Raw genomic sequence first — 11,383 nt, forward strand, 5'->3', positions numbered from 1 at the left:
AGGAAACTACAATTGCAGCAGAAATAGCTAGAGACAGTTCTCAGGACAGCCAAAGTTCAGGAACATACAGTCAAGATCCCCTAGGACAACCAATCGTTGAAAATGAAGCATCAATAGCCATGAATGAAGTGGAAACGGCTATGAATCAAGCTCAAGAAGAATTTATAGACTTACAAAATTTGGAAAGACAACTGAATCAAGAGCAGCAACACATTTATGAAGAGATCAAAAACAAAATTGATCACGGATTTCTACATATAAAAAAAGAGTGCTCATGCACATCATTTCATCCAATCAGGATGTATGTAAGCGGACAAGCTGGCACTGGAAAAAGTTTCCTAATTAAAGTCATCAGAAGCTACCTAAAGCAAAAAACGGATTCTACTTTGTCTTGTGTGGTTACTGCTCCAACTGGGTTAGCAGCATATAACATAAAAGGAATCACCTTACATCGTTTGCTAATGTTACCAGTGGAGCATGAGAACAAAATACAATTCAACAAGCTAACTGGAGAAGCATCCTTGGAAGTTTCAAGAGTATTGAAGAAGATGCAAGTTCTCATTATTGATGAGGTGAGCATGGTATCAAACTTAATGCTTGCCTTTGTGCATTTAAGAATGCAGCAAATTTTGAAGACAGACTATGACGTGTTATTTGGTGGAAAACACGTCATAGTTTTTGGGGATCTTTTGCAACTTACTCCAGTTAAAGGACAACCAGTGTTTAATACTGTGACACATGAAGACACGAAGAAGTCATTGGGAAGCATTGGAAATACAAATATTTGGTCCTTCTTTGAGTACAAGGAACTTACAACTAATATGAGGCAAGCAAACGATGAAGAATATGGAAGTATTCTGAAAGATATCAGAATTGGACTACTCACAGAAGTTGGGAAAAAAGCATTACAGAGTCGGCTGCTACATAATTTATTTCCAAAGGAAGAAATAGTTGCAGAGAAAATATACAAGAATATTGCAGAAAACAAAAGTGTCATCTGCTTAATGCCAACTCTACGTGAATGCTCAATATTTAATGAGGAGCTTTTGAAATTGGAAAAGGAAGAGATCAGGAAATTGGAAGCAGTGGACAAAATTGAGGATGGAAGAATTACTGTCACAGTAACAGGCAAACTGAAAAATAAATTGGACTCACTAGAGAAGAACATCTCCAAAACAGCAGGATTAGAAAAAAATCTATATGTTTGCATGAACTGTAGAGTATTTTTAAGGAGAAATTTGGATGTTGAGAAAGGCTTAGTGAATGGAGCGATGGGAAGAGTTGTGGGTTTTATTAATTATCAGAAAAAAGAAGGAATTGAATGTTTACAGATAAAATTTGATCAGATAGATGAAGTTAAAGATATTTGTCGTTGTACAGTTCGTTTTATGCTTGTGAAAGACTTATATGTACGTAGGAAGCAGTTTCCGTTTTCTCTAGCATATGCTGTAACTATCCACAAGTCTCAAGGATTGACTGTAGATTGTGCATTTGTGAACATTGGTTCAACTGTGTTCAAAGAAGGTATGGCATATGTAGCTTTGTCACGAGTCAAAACATTATCAGGTTTATTCATGATAGACTTTGATGACTCAAAAGTTAGTGCTGATACAAACTGTGTAAAGGAGTATAATAGATTAAGAAGAAGCTATGCTCCTCATTTAGGTCAGTATCCTGTGTTGGAGAAACGTGTAGTTTCTCGTAAAAGGAGAAATGAGAATATCTGTAATGAAGATATAGAGAAGAGGAAAAAAAAGAGGAGTGATGTAATTGCAAGCAAAAAGAAAAAGGACAATGAAGAACAGGTTGTAGGATGTCATTTTGAAAATAGCTCTGGTGTCAACTGCTACGCTAATGTAGTGCTGAATGTTGCATTTTATCTGGAAAGTTTGCAAGAGCAGATAATAGTAAATCAGGGAAAAAGATTCTGTTCAGAGCTGAGTCTCCTTTTTCAAAAGCTGAGTAAAGATAAAACTCAAATAGAAAGTGCTACTGATATTAGAAAACTTTTAGATGTATGTTCAGGACGAACACAGTTTTCTCAAAATGAACAGCAAGATGCACACGAATTTTTGATGTATTTTCTTCAGGTAGTGGAAGAAGAAGGAGTTCCCATTGACATTTTTTTTGGTCTCTCTTATAAATGGGAACATAGTTGTGATAATTGTTATAATATATGTGGCTCTATTGTTGATAATGAAAGGTTTATTTATTTGACATTGCCAGAGAGTAAAACAGTCACTTTTGCAAAATTAGTTAAAGATGCTAATCATAGCATGAAATGTGGTGAGTGTAATTCTGACATGTTTTCAACATTAATTTTAAGGGAATACGGACAGTATGTAATTTTAATGATGCAACAATGTAGAGCTGATGGTTCAAAATTGGATACTTTAATAAAGAAGTTTACAGGACAGCAATTATCAATTTCAGGAAAAACTTTTGTAACTGTTGCAATAATTTTCCATGATGGACCTACTGTTACTTCTGGACATTACACAGTTTATCTAAAATGTGAAAAAGGCTGGACACTGTGTAATGATTCCCAATTGATTTTCAAACAACGTTTGCCTTTTGATTTAGCAAATTCCTATCTAATCTTCCTGAAACCTAAATTTTAGAGAGACTTGGCAAGATCTGGACAAAATAATTTTACCATTTTACTGGATTACCATTGCAATTTTGTAGAAAAAATATTTTTAAAATTATCATTTGGCCTAAAGGAAAGATAACCAATTGTAATGTGGACTTTTTAAATTTTTAATGCAATTTAGAAAAACCAATAATTTTTAGATAATCGGTAACTTCTGCATATTTTAAATTTTGGAATGCTATTGGACTGCCATTGGAAATTTTTTCAAAAATGATTTAAAAAATTACTATTTGGCCATGTGGAAAAGTAAGCAATTCTATTGTGGACTAAATAAATTATTCAAAAAATTTTCGTGAACCAAAATGTTACAGAGAATCGGTGAGATCTGGACAGATTAAACTTTAGAATTTTAATGGATTTCCCTTGGAAATTTATTCCAAAAAAAAAAAAAAAAATACTATTTGGCCTAAAGGAAATGAAATCAGATGTATTTTGGAGTTATTTGAGATATAATATTGTGATTATACTTCTGAAACAAACATATCAGACGGTATTTTAAAGAAATAAGTATTGTTTTTAGATTATATTTTTTTAGAATAATATGCATTTCTGTAATGATAAGTTTAAGTGAGAAGAGATTCTGGGCTTTTTTAATACAATCTTTGAGATTGTTATTTTTTTTTGCCCGCTGTAAAATGATGAATGCAATTGCTTTCACAATTTATAGTGAAATGCAATATATTCTGAAAACAGCAAAAATAAGGCAAAAATATTTTTTTGAAAAAAATGTAAATATGTATACTGTATTATAAATTGTTAAAAAAATATTAATACTTTTTTCTTTTTTTTCAGATCGATATAGAAAATTTTCGAAAACTACAACCATTTTTAAAACTATTTTTTAAAAAAACAAATGAATAAATATTTTTTTGAGTGAGTATGGTAAGTCAATAATAATAATTGTTGTCTCTCAAGGACCTTGTAATTTGATAATTGATTTTTAGTGTTTTTTAAAAAAAATAAAAAAAAGGTACGCGCACCGTACGCGTACGGTAAAAAAAAAAAAAAAAAGTTTTTAAAAAACATATGTAAAAAAAAGATGAAAGATAAGGTTGGCTCTTAAAAGAACCGTTGTGTTCATGCAGGGACAGAGGAAAGGAAGCATGGGAAAATCATTCAAAGCTACAAATGTGCTGATCTATTTTGTTGTTCACTAGGGAAACACTGGTCTCCCTATGACAAATTAGACCTTTACAAAATGTGCAATGAATATCAACCTTCCGAAATCGAAGGTTCATTTCCAGAGGGCCAGCAAAAGGCGATTCTCCCCCCACAGATGAAGGGCTCACCTGACCTGCAGAAGAAGGAGTCAGCCCTGCAGATGATGGTCCAGGCTGAGCTGCTGTGGATGTACTGGCTCGTCTTTCTGAAGAGTTACCTCCAAAAAGATGACCATGTGTCCTTCTGTGTACATCCTGGAGGTGTCTCTTCATGGTGTGATTCCCAAAGGAATACTTCCTGTTAGGATTACCTCTAGAAAGTACACGCTTACACAGCTTGCAAGTAACTAAGGGTGCATTCACCTTTTGCTGGCCTTCTGGAAAAGTAAAATAATCCCAAACATAAGAAGGCTTTTGTTTCCTCGATCTCTGCCTCAAGACAGTGCTGCTGGTGCTAGCCTCACTCTCAGAAGAGCTCTGCTGTTCTGCCATCGTATCCCAAAGACAAACCAGCTCCTTCTCCCAAGGGATCACAAGCAGAAATGAGGGGAATGGGTGTGGTGTAGGAGAGTTCTAGAACTGAAAGTTGTTTCAACCAATCAAAAGTTGTGTTTCAAGATCACATGACCTACCGTACGCTTACGGTACGCTTACGGTACGCTTACGGCAAAAAGTACGCGTGCGCGTAAAAAAGACACGCGCTTGCGCGCATGCGCATAACAGTCACTCCCCGGCACTTCCGCGTAACGTGCGCGTGTGGCGTAAGCGCGCACGCGTCCCACGCGCAGTACGCGCGGCTACGCGAAGTGCGTAACTATACGCAAGCAGCGTAGATAGATTACGGACGTTGCGTAAACCGTACGCTTACCGTGAGCTTACGGTACGCGTACTATAAAAAAAAAAAAAAAAAAATCTGGTAATAAATTTTACATGTTTATTTTAAAAAATATATTAAAAAAAATATTTAAGGATTTTAAAAATTTAAGCATAGTCTTTATAAAATGAAAGAAAATTAAATTAAAAATATGTTTGAAAAAAATGAAGAATAAAAAAAAAAATTAGCATTTAAAAAACCTTGCAAATTCACTGAAAAAACCATGGGTTACACACACGTTATAGTTAGGAATTAGCATTTAAAAAACCTTGCAAATTCACTGAAAAAACCATGGGTTTCACACACGTTATAGTTAGGAATTAGCATTTAAAAAACCTTAGAAATTCACTGAAAAAACCATAGGTTTCACACACGTTATAGTTAGGAATTAGCATTTAAAAAACCTTAGAAATTCAGTGAAAAAACCATAGGTTTCACACATGTTATAGTTAGCTGGACATTTTACTCGTAAAAAACCAATGAAATTGCCCCGTTATAGTTAGTTCAGCTAACTATAACTCACGCGCCCGCAATGCACTGCTGATGACGTCACATATTACATCACTCATGACATGGTCAGTGACATCACTCATGACATCACTGATGACATCTCAAATGACATCACTGATGACATCACTGATGACATCATCCTTGTGATAGAGTGGCAGACCTCCTCTCACCTTAATATAAGCTTTGATACACACATTCAAAAATAGAGACTAAAATTTTCAAAACAATGGACATACCAATACCAGTTACAACAACCTCTTCAGTAATTCTAAGATCCACATACACATCCACTCATTCACCAACAGTCCTATACAGTCACTCATACATGTACTCACTCATCATATGTACTCATACACCTATACATCCTGTTACATAATGCCACTCATCCATAGAGTTACTCACACACATAGTCACTCATGCTAATAAAGAATCAAACATACATTTACCTGCATATACAGTTATACACACACCACCACACTTACTTCTACGGAAACTTACACATACTTAGTCTTTTAAACAATCACTTATAGAAACACATACTTATTCATACAGGAACTCTTTCAATCTCTCCCTCTCACATATACTCACATATATACACCAATAGTCACATATACTAGTTTAAAACATATGTAGTTACTCCTGAAGACACTATTGGGACAGTCATTCACTCACTAACACACCCATACACACACTCATCCACCCATACAGTCCTGCACACATGCTGTCTTCAACACATACAAACAGTGAGTCACTCATTCATGCACCTATGCACTACGTAATACCCCCCACCGAACCATACAGACACTCAGACTGATACTCAAAAAAACAACTACTAACCTATATAGACACCCATGTAGCTACTCACCAACCCATGCAGCCACTTATACACAAAGTGAGAGATACACTTAATCAGTCAGTTACACAATCAATTTTTTAAAAACAAATCATCCATTTAGACACTTATATACCCATTTATTCTTCCATCGACCTTGAGATATACATATATAAAACAAATTTAATTTTCAGAAAAACACACATTCACTGGATGATGTCATCAGTGATGTCATCAGTGATGTCATTTGAGATGTCATCAGTGATGTCATGAGTGATGTCACTGACCATGTCATGAGTGATGTAATATGTGACGTCATCAGCAGTGCATTGCGGGCGCGTGAGTTATAGTTAGCTGAACTAACTATAACGGGGCAATTTCATTGGTTTTTTACGAGTAAAATGTCCAGCTAACTATAACATGTGTGAAACCTATGGTTTTTTCACTGAATTTCTAAGGTTTTTTAAATGCTAATTCCTAACTATAACGTGTGTGAAACCTATGGTTTTTTCAGTGAATATATATATATATAAAATCTATATATATATTACAGCCAAGAACTCTCCGAACCTCCACAGCGGCGCAACAGCAGCGGCGAACAGAGGGAAACTGACCCTGATAGCGATGGCAGGTAGAATTTTATTGTCTTACTATATATACACACACACACATATATATATATATATATATATATATATATATACTAAAAGAAACAAAAGATTAAAGTGGAGTTATATTGTGAGGCAGGCAGTAATACTTTAGAAATTCACTGAAAAAACATTACCATTTAAAAAACTAAAACACAGGGAAATTCACCAGTAATACATATCTGACAAAAGTATAACTTGCACCGCCATATATTCCAGTTGTCATCGGTGATGTAATGTATGAGGCCATACGCAGAGCATCACAGCCGTGCAAGTTATACACGTCAGTCTTTGGAAATCACTTGCTGTAGTCAACATGCCCATTTTAAAGATGTTTCCCTTTTTAGCTCCCATAGAAAAATGCTGCTTTGGGCTGCAGCCCAATCCACTGATCGGATTTGTAACAAACTTAGGGGCATATTATCAAGCACGGCGTTAAAATTATCACCGCTTTAGCGGCGGAAAACGGCCGCTAAAGCGGCGATATTGGGCTTGATAATATGCCGCAGAGAATTCCAATGGAAGCCCATGTTGACACCAGAACATGGGCTTCTATTTGAATTCTCAAGGGCATATTATCAAGCCCATTATCGCCGCTTTAGTGGCAGTTTTCTGCCGCTAAAGCGGCGATAATTTTAACGCCGTTTCTTCATAATATGCCCCTTGGTATGAAAGTAGAACTTTACTTGTCTTTGTTGTTTTAGTGTAAATCCATTCAGTAGTTTTTGAGATATAAGCTATAACAAAATGCTGAAGAGGCTTTAAAGGATTACCGCTTTCGTATGCCTGTCTATTTGGTATTCATGGATCCTTCGCAAGTCCAGAATAAAAAAAAAAAAAAGGAATCCATTTGGACGGGGGAATCTATTCCTCCATTATCATTTTTGGATTTTTGGATCCACGGCTCTTAAGTTGGCACCACTGATCCAAGTGATGCGATTGGCTGCTATAAGAGAAAGACATTCTGTTGCAGTGTCCATTTCAGGATGCGGGGCACAATCCTCAAAGGGCCCCAGGGAGTAAATTAATCAAATAATAATAATAATAATAAAACGAGTTGTTGGCTGAGCACATCCGTGTCTGGAACTGGAGAAAGCTGACACCTAAAATAGTGTCTGCGTCAGCACAGACTTGTACAGACTCTGAAGAGCACTTTCAAGGTCAGGGGTCAGCAGTTCCAAAAAATCTCTCAATAGGACGCATAGCAAGCTTGAAGCCTGGTACTGTGTGCCGAGGGCAAGCTGCTCCGAACCATGCATCTCCTATGATGGATTTGATTCAAGTTTAACTTTCAAGTTTATTTATTTTTCAGAGTTACTTAAAACCATTGCATCAAAACACATCGATACATTTTTGTAAAAGTTTTATAGTAGTATCTTGGATCCAGATTCAGAACCACAAACTTCTGAAAGGGAGGCATGGGTCAAAAAAGCTTGCCCTGGGTTCACGGTACGCGGGCATGAAGGTCGCCCTGGAGGGGGGCGTGGCCAACCGGGCAACATGGCGGACGCGAGCTGCTGAGGCTCCGACCGTAATCCCCTGATGATCCTGGTGATGATCCTGTGAGGGGACAGGACGTGGCGGCAGGACGCGGGTACAGAGAGAGGGGGCTGTGAGGAGCCCGTGCAGCCCAGCGGGCGGCGATTTCACGTCGCCGGGACCCGGCGCGGCTCGGCAGACGAGGACGTGTGCGGCGGCCTGAGAGGAGGGGCTGCCCGCTGGAGCCCGCGCTGGCGCTGGACGGAGGCCCTGGGACGGCGCTTTGGAGCGGAGAGGCCTGCGGGCTACGAATTCACAGCGCCTGGGGACGCGACCTGGCGGGAGCCCTGCCGGGTGCTGGTGCGTTGCGAGGGACCCAGCAGAGGTGACGTGAGGAGTGCGGCGCCCCAGGACTGCCTGCTGGAGGCCTGCTGCACCCTGTGGGGCGCCTGGAAACGGAGCGTCGTGGGGCTGTGGCCTGCGAGGCTGAGGAGGTCCGGACTGTGAGGGGGAGCCTGAGGCCGCGAACTGTCATCGAGACCTGGACGGTATGGTGAGCTGGAGCTGGGGGCCTGTGCCGGTCCCCCTGATGACTGTGAGCCCGTCATGACTGGGAGAGAGATGTGCGGGGCGAAAGGCCCTGGTATCAGTGGGTGATCCGCGGTCGCGCTTACGGCAAGAAGCGGGCGCAGGAGCCTGGACTGGGGTGGCCTGGAGCTGGTGCGTGTTGAGGGACGTAAGGCGGTGAGGGGCACAGAGAGCCCGGAGGACCCGGAGGCCGTGACGCGGGCGGCCGCTGCTGAACCTGAGGCCTGGCCTGCGCAAGGGCGGACGACGCTCAGTGGGAGGCGCCATCTTGGGTGCGGCTGTGGAGGCGCCTGGTCTGCTGGACACTGCAGGGGTCGCCGACCGGGCACGCAACGGAGCAGTCCGGGGGGCCCCTCACGAGACGGTGAGCCGGGGAGTGGAGAGCGGAGACTGAGGGAGTGGGACCCCCCCCCCCCTGTGTGAGGCTGGCTGACGGGGCTGGTACGACTGGACTGCCTAACGCCCCAGTGCGTATGAAGTCAAGACTCCCTGCGCCGGGGGGTGCAGCGATCTGCTAGCGGGCACCGGTCGGGTGTACCTGGCAGGGCTGGAGAGGGCCTGGACTGGAGGACGGGCAGTTGCCATGCCAGGGGACAAGTACAGTGGTGCGAGGTGATCGGTCCTGAGTGCCCCACCCATGCGGGGGAATCTTCCTGGGGCGCTTCCCCTTGGAGCCTGTTGTCTGAGCGGGCTGTGAGGTGATCTCTGTCCTCTCCCGGTTGTTTGCGGCCTAGCGACTGCGCCCTCGGGGACTGAGGAGGGCTCCGGTGGTCGCACCGAACGATGTATCGGCGGGACTGGAGAGCCCGCGCCTGGCTGTGCCCACGACGCCTGGAGCCGAATTGTGAATGCCGACTGCCCAGCAGTACGTGATGGGCCGACTTCGAGACAAATCGCAGCAAAGACAGCTGCGTGCCGGGAGTCTGGACCCCCCGCAGGGGCGTGCGGAGGGAGGTGCGGAGCCACAGGCGGCGGCCCTCTCCGCCAAAATGGACATCATGCTCACGGCGGTGGAGAGACTCAGCACCACCCTGGACCAAACACGGGAGTCCCTTGAAACGAGGATAGACAAGGTCGCGTCGGACTTCACCCTCCTTCACGCTGACCACCGCAAACTAGCTGAGAGGGTGGCGACACATGACCAAACGCTCCGAGAGCTCCCACCTGTCGTCCAGAGCCACAGTGCAGCATTGCAGGATGTACTGGACCGGGTCCATGCCCTTGAAGACCGAGTGGATGATGCGGAGGGGCGCTCCCGGCGCAACAACATCCGCGCAGTGGGCCTTCCGGAAGGAGTGGAGGGTAGGCACCCGGAGCGATACGTGGAGACCTGGCTGCGTGATCTCCTGCCTCAAGGGGTACTGTCCCAGCACTTCGTGGTGGAACGGGCACACAGGGTGCCAGCGCAGAAGCCCAAGCCGGGGGCCCGGCCCCGGCCGTTTCTCTTCAGGCTCCTCAATTACCTGGACCGGGACGCAGTCCTGAGTGAAATCAGGAAGTCTGGTGACCTGACAGTGGGCAGTAGTCGAGTCATGTTATTCCCGGACTACACTGCAGCTGTGCAGCGGCGACGAAACAACTACATGGCGGTGAAGAGGCAACTCCAGGAGCTGGCGCTACCTTACTCCCTGCTGTTCCCGGACCGCCTCCGAGTGGTGGCAAAAGAGGGGGTCCGTTTCTTCGACTCCCCGGCGGACGTGTGGGACTGGCTGGAGGAGACGGGGCAGTGGACGGGGGCGAGACCCGATGATCCGGACAGCGCAGGCCGCCCTGGGAGGCGATCCAGACGGCGGGGGCTCAGAGGGGCACGGCAGCTAGTGCATCCAGGATGGGTGGCACCTAGTCCGGAAAGAATGCGGATGGAACGGCAGGAGGCACTTGAAGCAGTGGCGACGCTTGGTGCATCGCCTGCTAGTGGGCGGATGGAGACTGGTGTACACAGTGCCCCGGGCACGAGCGGGGCGTCGTCCCCGTCCACGGTGGTCTTGGAAGACTTGCTTTTGCCTGTGGTGACCCCACAAACTGCCGACCTGATGGTGTGATCAGCTGCTGCAGTGGTGCGGTCCGGATGGGGGCCATGCATGTTGGATGGGGCCGCGTGCTTGCAGGGGCGCCGCGTTGGGTGGCCCTGGGACCCTAGGACCCGTTTGGGGGGGGAAAGGGACTTGCGCTGGGAGCGGCTGGCCTTGTGGGGGCGGGTGGCATACGGCGCGCCCCTCTGGATATCGCGGCTGCGGAGGCCCCCCCCTCGTCGCGCCCTGCGCTGGGCCTGCGTGGCAGTTTGGTCCTTGCCATGACACTGCCCCTCCCTCTATCAGCGGCGACAGGGGAAGGGAACAGGTACCAACGCGTAGTTGCACCCACACGAACCCCATTAGGCACCACCCCGCCATAGCCTAATCTTACTGAGCATCTCAGAAGTTTGGACGGATGCCCCGTTGGGAAAACGCCCCATTTGTTAAATTGTTCATGGTAGTTACACTGTTTGTATGGCAGCGCATTAACATGCTCCCCCCGGACTGCGGCCCACCTCCCTCCCCTGGCGCGGACGCTTTGCCCCCGGCCCAGCTTGCTCGACTGGCTACACAATGGCGCACACTAACATTGTGACCTGGAACATACGGGGCATGCACACGCCGT

This window comes from Triturus cristatus, chromosome 6 (genome assembly GCF_964204655.1).
Source record: "Triturus cristatus chromosome 6, aTriCri1.1, whole genome shotgun sequence".
In the NCBI taxonomy this organism is placed as follows: Eukaryota; Metazoa; Chordata; class Amphibia; order Caudata; family Salamandridae; genus Triturus; species Triturus cristatus.